Source organism: Aegilops tauschii, chromosome 1 (genome assembly GCF_002575655.3).
Source record: "Aegilops tauschii subsp. strangulata cultivar AL8/78 chromosome 1, Aet v6.0, whole genome shotgun sequence".
Lineage (NCBI taxonomy): Eukaryota > Viridiplantae > Streptophyta > Magnoliopsida > Poales > Poaceae > Aegilops > Aegilops tauschii.
The window spans coordinates 494,928,186-494,943,548 of record NC_053035.3 but is presented as its reverse complement, the minus strand read 5'-3'; positions in this window follow the sequence as shown (position 1 = coordinate 494,943,548).

Here is a 15,363-nt window from a genome sequence, read left to right as displayed (position 1 = left end):
CTGGATCTCGTTTAATTCGAGATGGCTACTCATTTAAATCTGAGAATAATGGTTGTTCTATTTATTTGAGAGATATGTTTTATGGTCATGCCCCGCTGGTCAATGGTTTATTTTTGATGAATCTCGAACGTGATGCTACACATGTTCATAGTGTGAATACCAAAAGATGTAAAGTTGATAACGATAGTCCCACATACTTGTGGCACTGCCGCCTTGGTCACATTGGTGTCAAGCGCATGAAGAAGCTCCATGCAGATGGACTTTTGGAGTCTCTTGATTACGAATCATTTGACACGTGCGAACCATGCCTCATGGGTAAGATGACCAAGACTCCGTTCTCCGGAACAATGGAGCGAGCAACCAACTTATTGGAAATCATACATACCGATGTGTGCGGTCCAATGAGTGTTGAGGCTCGCGGAGGATATCGTTATGTTCTCACTCTCACTGATGATTTAAGTAGATATGGGTATGTCTACCTAATGAAACACAAGTCTGAAACCTTTGAAAAGTTCAAGGAATTTCAGAGTGAGGTTGAGAATCAACATGACAGGAAAATAAAATTCTTACGATCAGATCGTGGTGGAGAATATTTAAGTCACGAATTTGGTACACACTTAAGGAAATGTGGAATAGTTTCACAACTCACGCCGCCTGGAACACCTCAGAGAAATGGTGTGTCCGAACGTCGTAATCGCACTCTATTGGATATGGTGCGATCTATGATGTCTCTTACCGATTTACCGCTCTCATTTTGGGGTTATGCTTTAGAGACTGCCGCATTCACTTTAAATAGGGCACCGTCTAAATCCGTTGAGACGACACCGTATGAATTATGGTTTGGGAAGAAACCTAAGCTGTCGTTTCTAAAAGTTTGGGGATGCGATGCTTATGTCAAGAAACTTCAACCTGAAAAGCTCGAACCCAAATCGGAAAAATGCGTCTTCATAGGATACCCTAAGGAAACTATTGGGTATACCTTCTACCTCAGATCCAAAGGCAAGATCTTCGTTGCCAAGAACGAGTCCTTTCTAGAGAAGGAGTTTCTCTCGAAAGAATTGAGTGGGAGGAAAGTGGAACTTGATGAGGTGATAGTCACCCCTTCCGAACCGGAAAATAGCGCAGCGCGGGAAAATGTTCCTGTGGTGCCTACACCGACGGGGGAGGAAGTTAATGATGATGATCATGAAGCTTCGGATCAAGTTGCCACTGAACTTCGTAGGTCCACAAGGACACGTTCCGCACCAGAGTGGTACGGCAACCCTGTCCTTGAAATCATGTTGTTAGACAACGGTGAACCTTCGAACTATGAAGAAGCGATGGCGGGCCCGGATTCCGACAAATGGCTAGAAGCCATGAAATCCGAGATAGAATCCATGTATGAAAACAAAGTATGGACTTTGACTGACTTGCCCGATGAGCGGCGAGCCATAGAAAACAAATGGATCTTTAAGAAGAAGACGGACGCAGATGGTAATGTGACCATCTACAAAGCTCGACTTGTCGCTAAGGGTTATCGACAAGTTCAAGGGGTTGACTACGATGAGACTTTCTCACCCGTAGCGAAGCTGAAGTCCGTCCGAATCATGTTAGCAATTGCCGCATACTATGATTATGAGATATGGCAGATGGACGTCAAAACGGCATTCCTTAACGGCTTCCTTAAGGAAGAGTTGTATATGATGCAGCCGGAAGGTTTTGTCGATCCTAAGAATGCTAACAAAGTATGCAAGCTCCAACGCTCAATCTATGGGCTGGTGCAAGCATCTCGGAGTTGGAACATTCGCTTTGATGAGATGATCAAAGCGTTTGGGTTTACACAGACTTATGGAGAAGCCTGTGTTTACAAGAAAGTGAGTGGGGGCTCTGTAGCATTTCTCATATTATATGTGGATGACATATTATTGATGGGAAATGATGTAGAATTATTGGAAAGTATAAAGGCCTATTTGAATAAGTGTTTTTCAATGAAGGACCTTGGAGAAGCTGCTTATATATTAGGCATCAAAATCTATAGAGATAGATCAAGACGCCTCATTGGTCTTTCACAGAGTACATACCTTGACAAGATATTGAAGAAGTTCAGTATGGATCAGTCCAAGAAGGGGTTCTTGCCTGTATTGCAAGGTGTGCAATTGAGCACGGCTCAATGCCCGACCACGGCAGAAGATATAGAACAGATGAGTGTCATCCCCTATGCCTCGGCCATAGGGTCTATTATGTATGCCATGCTGTGTACCAGACCTGATGTAAACCTTGCCGTAAGTTTGGTAGGAAGGTACCAAAGTAATCCCGGCAAGGAACACTGGACAGCGGTCAAGAATATCCTGAAGTACCTGAAGAGGACTAAGGATATGTTTCTCGTTTATGGAGGTGACGAAGAGCTCGTCGTAAAGGGTTACGTCGACGCTAGCTTCGACACAGATCTGGATGACTCGAAGTCACAGACCGGATACGTGTATATATTGAATAGAGGAGCAGTAAGCTGGTGCAGTTGCAAGCAAAGCGTCGTGGCGGGATCTACATGTGAAGCGGAGTACATGGCAGCCTCGGAGGCAGCACAGGAAGCAGTCTGGATGAAGGAGTTCATTACCGACCTAGGGGTGATTCCCAATGCGTCGGGCCCAATGACTCTCCTTTGTGACAACACTGGAGCTATTGCCCTTGCGAAGGAGCCCAGGTTTCACAGGAAGACCAGGCATATCAAGCGTCGCTTCAACTCCATTCGTGAAAGTGTTCAAAATGGAGACATAGATATTTGTAAAGTACACACGGACCTGAATGTAGCAGATCCGTTGACTAAACCTATCCCTAGGGCAAAACATGATCAACACCAGGACGCAATGGGTGTTCGATTCATCACAATGTAACTAGATTATTGACTCTAGTGCAAGTGGGAGACTGTTGGAAATATGCCCTAGAGGCAATAATAAATGGTTATTATTATATTTCTGTGTTCATGATAATAGTCTATTATTCATGCTATAATTGTATTGTCCGGAAATCGTAATACATGTGTGAATACATAGACCACAACCTGTCCCTAGTAAGCCTCTAGTTGACTAGCTCGTTGATCAACAGATAGTCATGGTTTCCTGACTATGGACATAGGATGTCACTGATAACGGGATCACATCATTAGGAGAATGATGTGATGGACAAGACCCAACTTAAGCATAGCATAAAAGATCGTGTAGTTTCGTTTGCTAGAGCTTTTCCAATGTCAAGTATCTTTTCCTTAGACCATGAGATCGTGCAACTCCCGGATACCGTAGGAGTGCTTTGGGTGTGCCAAACGTCACAACGTAACTGGGTGACTATAAAGGTGCATTACGGGTATCTCCGAAAGTGTCTGTTGGGTTGGCACGGATCGAGACTGGGATTTGTCACTTCATGTAAACGGAGAGGTATCTCTGGGCCCACTCGGTAATGCATCATCATAATGAGCTCAATGTGACCAAGGCATTGGTCACGGGATCATGCATTGCGGTACGAGTAAAGAGACTTGCCGGTAACGAGATTGAACAAGGTATTGGGATACCGACGATCGAATCTCGGGCAAGTAACATACCGATTGACAAAGGGAATTGCATACGGATTGATTGAATCCTCGACACCGTGGTTCATCCGATGATATCATCGTGGAACATGTGGGAGCCAACATGGGTATCCAGATCCCGCTGTTGGTTATTGACCGGAGAGGCGTCTCGGTCATGTCTGCATGTCTCCCGAACCCGTAGGGTCTACACACTTAAGGTCCGGTGACGCTAGGGTTGTAGAGATATATGTATGCGGAAACCCGAAAGTTGTTCGGAGTCCCGGATGAGATCCCGGACGTCACGAGAGGTTCCGGAATGGTCCGGAGGTAAAGATTTATATATGGGAAGTCTTATTTTGGTCGCCGGAAAAGTTTCGCGCTTTATCGGTATTGTACCGGGAGTGCCGAAAGGGGTCCGGGGGTCCACCAAGGGGGTCCACCAGCCCCGGGGGGCCACATGGGCTGTAAGGGGTGCGCCTTGGCCTATATGGGCCAAGGGCACCAGCCCCAAGAGGCCCATGCGCAAGAGATAAGAAAGAAGGGAGAGTCCTAAAGGGGGAAGGCACCTCCGAGGTGCCTTGGGGGGGAAGGACTCCCCCCTGGCCGCACCCTTCCTTGAAGGAAGGGGCAAGGCTGCGCCCCCCCTCCCTTGGCCCTATATATAGTGGGGGGAAGGGAGGGCAGCAACATCTAAGCCTTGGGCGCCTCCCTCCTCCCCTGCAACACCTCTCTCTCTCTCTCGCAGAAGCTCGGCGAAGCCCTGCCGGAGACCCGCTACATCCACCACCACGCCGTCGTGCTGTTGGATCTCCATCAACCTCTCCTTCCCCCTTGCTGGATCAAGAAGGAGGAGACGTCGCTGCACCGTACGTGTGTTGAACGCGGAGGTGCCGTCCGTTCGGCACTCGGTCATCGGTGATTTGGATCACGGCGAGTACGACTCCGTCATCCACGTTCATTGGAACGCTTCCGCTCGCGATCTACAAGGGTATGTAGATCCACTCCTTTCCCCTCGTTGCTAGTAGACTCCATAGATGCATCTTGGTGAGCGTAGGAAAATTTTAAATTATGCTACGATTCCCAACAGACTCGATCCCGAGGGAGATCCCGCGCCAGATGTGCCCGCCCTCGATCCCGAGAGGGGTTCGCTGGCAGACAGCCCGGGCGAACCAGCAGCGCCCACGTTGGAGGTGGGGGCCGCAGCTGGCTGGAGCTGTTGCGCCTGAGTGGGGGACAGCCGAGCCAGGCTATCAGAACCCCACAGGCCCGCGGCGCGCGTGGCAGACGGAGATTGGCTCGCGTCAGCCCCGCGTGGGCCGCCCGCCCCGTCACGTCCGGAGGTTGATTCAGGATGCATGCTACCACTTGAGCACTGCGTTGGTATTCCCTTGAAGAGGAAAGGGTGATGGCAAAGTAGCGTAAGTATTTTCCTCAGTTTTTGAGAACCAAGGTATCAATCCAGTAGGAGACCACACGCAAGTCCCTCGTACCTACACAAACAAATAAGAACCTTGCAACCAACGCGATAAAGGGGTCGTCAATCCTTTCACGGCCACTTGCAAAAGTGAGATCTGATAGAGATGATAAGATAATATTTTTGGTATTTTATGATAAAGATGAAAAGTAAAGAGTGCAAAATAAAATAGATTGGAAACTTCTATGATGGAGAATAGACCCGGGGGCCATAGGTTTCACTAGTGGCTTCTCTCAAGATAGCATAAGTATTATGGTGGGTGAACAAATTACTGTCGAGCAATTGATAGAATAGTGCATAGTTATGAGAATATCTAGGCATGATCATGTATATAGGCATCACGTCCGCGACAAGTAGACCGAATCGATTCTGCATCTACTACTATTACTCAACACATCGACCGCTATCCATCATGCATCTAGAGTATTAGGTTCATAAGAACAGAGTAACGCATTAGGCAAGATGACATGATGTAGAGGGATAAACTCAAGCAATATGATATAAACCCCATCTTTTTATCCTCGATGGCAACAATACAATACATGTCGTTTCCCCTTCTGTCACTGGGATCGAGCACCGCATGATTGAACCCAAAGCTAAGCACTTCTCCCATTGCAAGAAAGATCAATCTAGTAGGCCAAACCAAACTGATAATTCGAAGAGACTTGCAAAGATATCAAATCATACATAAAAGAATTCAAAGGAGATTCAAATATTGTTCATAGATAATCTTGATCATAAACCCACAATTCATCGGATCTCGACAAACACACCGCAAAAAGAGTTACATCGAATAGATCTCCACGAAGATCGAGGAGAACTTTGTATTGAGATCCAAACAGAGAGAAGAAGCCATCTAGCTAATAACTATGGACCCGAAGGTCTGAGGTAAACTACTCACAGATCATCGGAGAGGCCATGGTGTTGATGTAGAAGCCCTCCGTGATCGATTCCCCCTCCGGCGGAGCACCGAAAAAGGCCCCAAGATGGGATCTCACGGGTACAGAGAGTTGCGGCGGTGGAAATAGGGTTTCGTGGTGCGCCTGGATGTTTTGAGGGTATATGAGTATATATAGGCGAAGGAAGTAGGTCAGGGGAGCCACGAGGGGCCCATGAGGGTGGGGGTGCGCCCATGGGGGGAGGCGCGCCTCCCTGCCTCGTGGCCTCCTCGTTTATTTCTTAACGTCCACTCCAAGTCCTCTGGATCACGTTTGTTCCAAAAATCACTCTCCCGAAGGTTTCATTCCGTTTGATATTCCTTTTCTGTGAAACATTGAAATAGGCAAAAAAAACAGCAATTTGCACTGGGCCTTGGGCTAGTAGGTTAGTCCCAAAAATAATATAAAAGTGAATAATAAAGCCCATTAAACATCCAAAACAGAATATATAACAGCATGGAACAATCAAAAATTATAGATACGTTGGAGACGTATCAAGCATCCCCAAGCTTAATTCCTGCTCGTCCTCGAGTAGGTAAATGATAAAAACAGAATTTTTGATGTGGAATGCTACCTAGCATAATTCTCAATGTAATTTTCTTTATTGTGGCATGAATGTTCAGATCCGAAAGATTCAATATAAAAAGTTTAATATTGACATAAAAATAATAATACTTCAAGCATACTAATAAAGCAATCATGTCTTCTCAAAATAACATGGCCAAAGAAAGTTATCCCTACAAAATCATATAGTCTGGCTATGCTCTATCTTCATCACACAAAAATATTTAAATCATGCACAACCCCGATGACAAGCCAAACAATTGTTTCATACTTTTGATGTTCTCAAACTTTTTCAATCTTCACGCAATACATGAGCGTCAGTCATGGACATAGCACTATATGTGGAAAAGAATGGTGGTTGTGGAGAAGACAAAAAAAGGAGAAGATAGTCTCACATCACTAGGCGTATCAACGGGCTATGGAGATGCCCATCCATAGATATCAATGTGAGTGAGTAGGGATTGCCATGCAACGGATGCACTAGAGCTATAAGTGTATGAAAGCTCAACAAAAGAAACTAAATGGGTGTGCATCCAACTCGCTTGCTCACGAAGACCTAGGGCATTTTGAGGAAGCCCATCATTGGAATATACAAGCCAAGTTCTATAATGTAAAACTCCCACTAGTATATGAAAGTGACAACATAGGAGACTCTCTATCATGAAGATGTTGGTGCTACTTTGAAGCACAAGTGTGGTAAAAGGATAGTAACAATGTCCCTTCTCTCTTTTTCTCTCATTTTTTATTTGGGCCTTCTCCCTTTTTTTTCTTTCTCTTTTTTGGCCTCTTTTCTTTCTCTTTTTATTTATTTAGTCCGGAGTCTCATCCCGACTTGTGGGGGAATCATAGTCTCTATCATCCTTTCCTCACTTGGGACAATGCTCTAATAATGATAATCATCACACTTTTATTTACTTACAACTCAATACTTAGAACAAAATATGACTCTATGTGAATGCCTCCGGCAGTGTACCGGGATATGCAATGAATCAAGAGTGACATGTATGAAAATCGTGAACGGTGGCTTTGCCACAAAGACGATGTCAACTACATGATCATGCAAAGCAATATGACAATGATGGAGCGTGTCATAATAAACGGAACGGTGGTAAGTTGCATGGCAATATATCTTGCAATGGCTATGGAAATGCCATGATAGGTAGGTATGGTGGCTGTTTTGCGAAAGGTGTGCGGTATTAGAGAGGCTAGCAATGGTGGAAGGGTGAGAGTGTGTATAATCCATGGACTCAACATTAGTCATAAAGAACTCACATACTTATTGCAAAAATCTATTAGTTATCGAAACAAAGTACTACACGCATGCTCCTAGGGGGATAGATTGGTAGGAAAAGACCATCGCTCGTCCCCGACCACCACTCATAAGGAAGACAATCAATAAATAAATCATGCTCCGACTTCATCACATAACGGTTCACCATACGTGCATGCTACGGGAATCACAAACTTTTGAACAAGTATTTCTCAAATCCACAACTACTCAACTAGCATGACTCTAATATCACCATCTTCATATCTCAAAACAATCATAAAGAATCAAACTTCTCTTAATATTCGATGCACTTTATATGATAGTTTCTATTATACCTATCTTGGATGCCTATTATATTAGGACCAAGCTGTTTTGTAGGACTCCCAAAATAATATAAGTGAAGCATGAGAGATCAATAATTTCTATGAAATGAACCACCACCGTGTTCTAAAAAGATATAAGTGAAGCACTAGAGCAAAACTATTTAGCTCAAAAGATATAAGTGAAGCACATAGAGTATTCTAATAAATTCCGAATCATGTGTGTCTCTCCCAAAAGGTGTGTACAGCAAGGATGACTGTGGCAAACTAAAAAGCAAAGACTCAAATCATACAAGACGCTCCAAGCAAAACACATATCATGTGGTGAATAAAAATATAGCATCAAGTAAGTTACCGACGGACGAAGACGAAAGAGGGGATGCCTTCCAGGGCATCCCCAAGCTTAGGCTTTTGGTTGTCCTTGAATTTACCTTGGGGTGCCTTGGGCATCCCCAATCTTAGGCTCTTGCCACTCCTTGTTCCATAATCCATCAACTCTTTACCCAAAAACTTGAAAACTTCACAACACAAAACTCAACAGAAAATCTCATGAGCTCCGTTAGCGAAATAAAACAAACCACCACTTTAAGGTACTGAAAGGGCATGTAGCCCCTAAGTGTGGTTTTGGTAATTGAATGACAATCTCTATGGACTAATGTTTTCAGTGAGATATATTTGAAGGTTTTGTCCATAGATGGTGCCTCAAGGATATTGGATGGAATCAAGGATGAAGTCCATATAGATGAAGTTATATTTGCTCTAAGCTTTGGTATTAAATGACAATTCCTATGGAGCATCAAGTGCATTGGATCTTATATGAAGATATGTTCCATAGTGATGCTTGAAGTTCTTTGGGTTGTTTTGTGAAGATTGCCATCAAAGCATCCGAAGAAGTCCTCATGGTATCCCTCTCTGGATACCCCATGCACACGGGCTTATACCGTGCGCACGGGGTCGAGTGTCAACTCTCTGGATACCCCGTGCTCACGGGGCCTAGGTGTTGGCTCTCGAGATTCCATATCCAGCGAGGTTTCAAGTTGGTCTTCTGAGGATCAAGGCTTGAGAGAATAATCAAAGAGAAGAATTCGAGTTATGGTTTCAAGACAAGATCATGATGAGCTCATGTGTTGGGTTTCGGTTGATCAAGCCTTGAAGCAAGCAACTAGAGTGAAGAATTCATTATGCCTCTCAAGACAAGATCATGTTGATCAATTCTTGAAGCAAGCAACTAGAGTGACGAATTCATTATGCCTCTCAAGAGTTTGGGATGGAGTTTTTAGAAGGGCAAGTGGTGACCAAGATGATATTCATAGTGGAACTTGATATGGTCATGAAAGAGTCTTTGGTGATATTGTCTTGAAGCAATGAAGTGAAATGAAGAGTTCATTGTGGCTTTCAAGAAACCAAGATGGAGCTTGAAGTAAAGATGTTGGTTGACCAAGATGAAGCTCGAAGAGTATATCTAAGTGGTCAACTCACAAAGCACAAACAATGTACCACGTGAGATCAAGTGATCTAGTGGTATGGTAAGTAATTATGAATTGTGCTTTGTTACCTAACCCATGCTATATGTTTGTTATGTCTATGTGGGTTAGGTGTTTCTCATAGGCTTGCATCAAAAGGAAAGATCTCGTGTAGCCTATGTGTGGATGACATCAAGTGGTGATGGTCATCGGATTCGAGGAGTCCAAGTGCAAGATGAGATGACATCAAGTGGTGATGGTCATCGAGTACGGGGAGTCCAGGTGCAAGATGAGAAGCCGGAGGTTATATGCTTTGAAGCTTGCGGTCCACATCATGATAATGTGCATGTGAAGATGGGCTTGAGATAAGGCTTCCCTCATTGCATCATGAGGAAGCAATTTGAGTATCTTCACCAAGTGGTCGTGGACAAGAAAGGGATTCCAACTTGAGGCAAGCATTAAAGTCATCATCAAGCTCAAGTTGAATGTGCAAGGCAAAGGTATACCTTAGCTAGGTTTTCCTAGTTTTGCCGGTCTCATAGTGCTTGGTGGGAGACCGGATTATAGGTTTGATAGCCGTACTATTAAGAGGGACTCTCGGGCAAGTAGCTTGATCACGTCGCATGTAGAGAGCTCAAACCTTTGCATTACTTGCATCATTCTTTCTTGTTGATCTTAGGTGGTTCTCTATGTGAGGACCTTGGGCTTTTCCATAGCTTCAAAACGAGCCCAAGATCATCGAATTCGGAGTCCGTATGCCCAAGTTATCGATGTTTTAGTGGGCTGCTGCTGGCTGTCCTGGGGGCCCCGTATGCACGGGGTCTTTGACCCCCGTGCGCACGGGGTGTCCAGAATTCTGGGTACTCCGTGCACACGGGCTCGTACCGTGCACACGGGACCCCGTGCACCCGGGGTCTCAACCCCCGTGCGCACGGGGTGCCCAGGAAATGCCCGTTGGAGCCCCAACGGCTAGTTTCGGAGTTTGGCTATTTAAGGGCCCTTTCCTCCCACCGGTTGGGGGTTAGTTCACACACATTCTAAACACCATTTTGAGCCTCTCTCCACCTCTCCCAAACCCCTATCTCCCCTCTATGTGAAGGGGAATTTGTGGATGGATTAGTGAGCCATTTGTTGATCATATCCAAAGCATCCCCTCTCTTCAATCTCCTACTTTCAAGAGTGCATCTTATGAGATTGAGAGAGTGAGTTGAGCATTTGTTGCTTGACCTTGCATTGCATTTGTTGCATTGGTTTGAGCTCCCTGCATCGATTTGTTCGAGTGTGAGCCCGTGAGTTTATTACTCTTGGAGGCCTCCGCATCCTAGACGGTTTGGTGAATGTGGAGTGTGATGAGAATAACAGCTTCCATGCGGATCAATTTGTTTCAAGTGTTGTAGGTGATGAGGCTCCTTCCCAAGCTACAAGTACAATGGGGATTGGTCATATTCTTCCACAAGAAACACCCCTTGTCCATGTAGAAGAAGAACGAGTAAGAGCCCCTCTTGTGGATCCACCACAAGGGAAGTCATCACCCCCAACACAAGAGCAAGATGCTATGGGAGATCGTTTACCTATCCAAGAACAAGATCAAGTCCCTCATGTTCATGGGCTAGATCAAGGGCCCCTTGAACCAATGCTCTCTCGATAACAAGTACTTACTTCATGCGTTTGTTTAAATTAGAGTCAACATTGTGTATGTTGCATCATGGCATGTTTAGTACTTGTTGAGTTTGTGTTTCTTGCAACAGCTTAAACCTCCTTATTGCATCTATGAGACTTTTGAGAAGAAGCATATCATGGGGATCTATAAAACCATGCTCATGGTTCACTTATCCCAAATATGCCAATTAAGCAATTTATTGCATACCCATTCCTCAAAGTGCTCTTATGTGCAATATTGATAAAATTGCAAGAAACAATCTTTTTGGTTGTGGTATTTGCTCTCATGCTTAGTAATTCATTTTTATGCAAATGAGATCAGTTTGCGCCATGTGCCTTGTGCCATGTGCCATGCGACAAAGCCCTACGCTAAGATCAAGTTTGTATAAATAATGGATTCATTCTTGGATATCATGTTCTTATCTTTTGTATCTTTTTGTGTGTGCAAGTTTCTTTGTGGATGCTCATCTTGATGATTATTGGCCACGTAAGAAACTTATACACATGAGAAAGTGCATATCCCTTCGTAACTGGATATGTGCATTTGATTCCACTCACAATATGAGAAATGCACAAATTAAGGAGGAACTCATACTATATTGGTCTTCTAGATTTTTTCTCCATTTTGGCACTTGTTGCCAATGGGGGAGAAGTTTAGAGGGTTTAGGTGAAGTAGGTTGGTTCATGCATATCTACATTTGTTGTGGTTGTTGCATGGATGTGTATATAGAGGAAACTCCACCAAGTTCTTCCATGCACATATTGTGGGGGAGTTTGCTCTATATAGCGTGGTTCTACTAGTATCAAATTCTTGTGTAGTATTTCGATGCTAGTACAACCCGTTTTGATAACATCAACTATCTTTGTGATATTTGAGGCTATCAAAACCACCTCAAGTATTCAATTTATTATCGGATAGATTGCATACTTGTTTTAAATTCATTATATAAACCCTCTTGTTGAGATTGTCATCAATTACCAAAATGGGGGAGATTGAAAGGGCATGTAGCCCCTAAGTGTGGTTTTGGTAATTGAATGACAATCTCTATGGACTAATGTTTTCAGTGAGATATATTTGAAGGTTTTGTCCATAGATGGTGCCTCAAGGATATTGGATGGAATTAAGGATGAAGTCCAATCCTCAAAAACCTAAATGAAAAAAAGATACGGGGCTTTTAAGATCTAGAGAGGCAAAAAAATTCAAAAAATTTCAAATTGTGGTCAAACTGTGGTCAAACAATGGTCAAACTAATTATTCTAGAATATTAGTGTTACTAAATAATTATTTCAGTTTTTTTGAATTTTGGTCAAATCTGGTCAAACTGTGGTCAAACAGTGGTCAAACAATGGTCAAACTAATTATTCCAGAAATATTAGTGTTTACTAAATAATTATTGTTTTTTAAAACAATAGTTTCAAACTCAAACAGTGAAATGTGTCACTTCCTGCTCAAGCTAAATTGCTGAGGGTTAATAGAATTGACATCTTACTATTGTCAGAAAAACAACAAGTGCAGACTTGGAAACGAGGGAGAATAGAACCCGAAAGTTAAGCATGCTCAGGCTGTAGTAGTGAGAGGATGGGTGACCATCCGGGAAGTTAGATGATTTGAAATGATGAGGGGTGATTAGAGATTAGAGGATAAATTGAGCAATGATGAGGGGTGGTGATTAGAGATTAAAGGTTAAAATAATTCAGAAATTTGAAAATAAAAAAAAATTAAAAAAAATTTGCAAATTTTTTTCAAAAAAAAAAATCATAAAATTTCCTTTAATGAAGGGCGCAGCGTCTAGAACAGAAATAATCCAGGCCATGTCGAGGATACGTATGTAGCAAAGAGAAACATGTGTGAGGTTATTGAATGCCGGAGAGAGCAATGCTGGATTGTCAATGTAGGATTGCAGATGCTGTGCCGACAGGCTTATGGCACGAAGGAGAGGAACAGAGCTGAACCGCATGCTGTGGACCAACGTCAAGTCATCGCACAGAAGGCGCTCAAGTTTCGGGAGTCTGGTCAGCTCGACACCGTGGAAGAAGCAGTCATGGAGTTCCAAGGCCAAGAGCGACGAGCTGGGAGCGTCGATTTCCAATTTCTCCACAACGGAGTCCAAACATCTGCAGCTGGTCAAGGAAAGGAGCTCTAGGCCATGACAGGCGTCAAGGAGACCGGTGATCTCCGAGCTGGTGGCGAAGACGAACTCGTGGAGGGTGATGTTGGTGAGCCGGGCGAAGGCGGTGGGGAAGGACGCCATGAACGATGCAAGGCGTTGATCGTACTCGCCGAACTCGACACCGTATGCAGTCCGTAAGGTGAGCTCAAGGCGGTCGGTAGTGGTGGCGGCGATGGCGTCGCCGATGGAGCGCAGGCACGGGTCTACCTCTACAAGGTAGAAGGCGAGGCGCAAGCTTGTCCGGTGACGGGTGGGTTGCAACCCCTTTTCAAAAGTTCACCTTGCATAAAGTAATTAATTTTTTTTTGAGAAACTTTCAATCTATTCATTTTCAATCGTGACGGTACAAAGAGCAACAGAGGTGATCAATATTACAACCATGTCTTCGGACCACCTAGTGACGACTACAAGCACTGGAGCGAGCCGTAGGCGCGCCGCCATCATCACCCTTCCCTCACCGGAGCTGGGCAAACCTTGTTGTAGTAGACAATTAGGAAGTCGTCGTGCTAAGGCCCCATAGGACCAGCGCACCAGAGTAGCAACCATCGCTGATGAAGAAATTCATAGATCAGAAGGATCAAACCTGTATACACACGGACGAAGACGAACAAAGACCGTAACCAAATAGATCCACTGAGGACCAGCGCCGACCGAATCCCTCAATATCCGACGGTGACAAATCTTCACACGCCTTCCAACGATGCTAAACGCATCATTCGACGGGGGTAGAAAGTGGATGTAGACATGTACTAGTGATACATGGATGCATTGGACAACGAGGAAAAGAGTAGGTCCCGTGTGCCACTTAGGGCGGCCGTGATTTAAAGGACCTTTTTAGTAATTTTGGTGGATTAAAATAATATTTTTCTATGTTGGCCGTTTGACCCGTAGAATTGAATACTATAGAAAATTTTCTTAAGATTATTTTACTATTTCTCAAAGGATTTATAGCATCCATTCAAACATCTTTGAAAAGAATCATTTGTTTTTCCTATAATGCAATCAAACAACCTAAATTTTGTAGGATTGAGATTTTTTTCCGACAAATGGTGGATTTTATTGACTCAAAATGGAGCATCAGGAGCAGGATACATAATACAATGAGCACACACCCGGCCTCTGCATAGTTACGATGCACTCAGCTAATTGAAGGAGTGAGATGACCATAACATTCCAATCCTATACGTTTTCTTTTCCTATATTTTTAGAATCCTGCGAATGAAAGAGGCCCTTAATGTGATCCTGCCGCACATCTACACACCTCAATGTGGATCTTCAAATCCATGCAATCGTCGTGTCGCTCATTACGGGCGACTCGGGCAGCACCACCGCCACCACCGCAGCAACCCCCTCCCCGGCCTCTCCCCCTCACCGCCGTCGGTCAGCACCTTCGGGGCAAAGCCCCGCGCGGTCGCCGGTGGTGGCGGGATCTCTCTCTCTCCTTCGCTGATTCTCTCCTAGGTGATTGTACAACTGATCATCACGAGATCCGTTCTGCTGCCTCGGCTACGTCGTATGTCCTGCTACAGGTCAACTACGTAGCTCCGCCACCGCTAGATCCCTACGATGCGGGATTATGGCCTGCTGGTTGTGAATCTTTGTTGATGAGCGGTGGTTCCAATCTGACGGGTCTGGCCGGAGGTCGCCAGGGCGAGACTTGGACAACCCAAGGAGTGATTTCTTGCCCGTTTGTCCAGATCCATGTGGCCAGCGCCGGTGCGGCTGCTGCATGCGCTTCATCGTTGGTGATGATCCGTGTGGTGGCAGGCTCTGGCTTGGCGTTGGATGGAGGCCTCGTTGGCCTCTGTCCGACCTATGGGGGCGGTCTCCACATGGACGACGCTGCCGGCAACGGTCTCCTTCAAGCCTAACCGTGCTGGCATCAGTTGGCCTCTAGAGTTGCGGATTGTGCTGGTCATCGAAGGATCTTCATGAGAATTTTCTCTTTCAGATCTGGTGGCTGCTA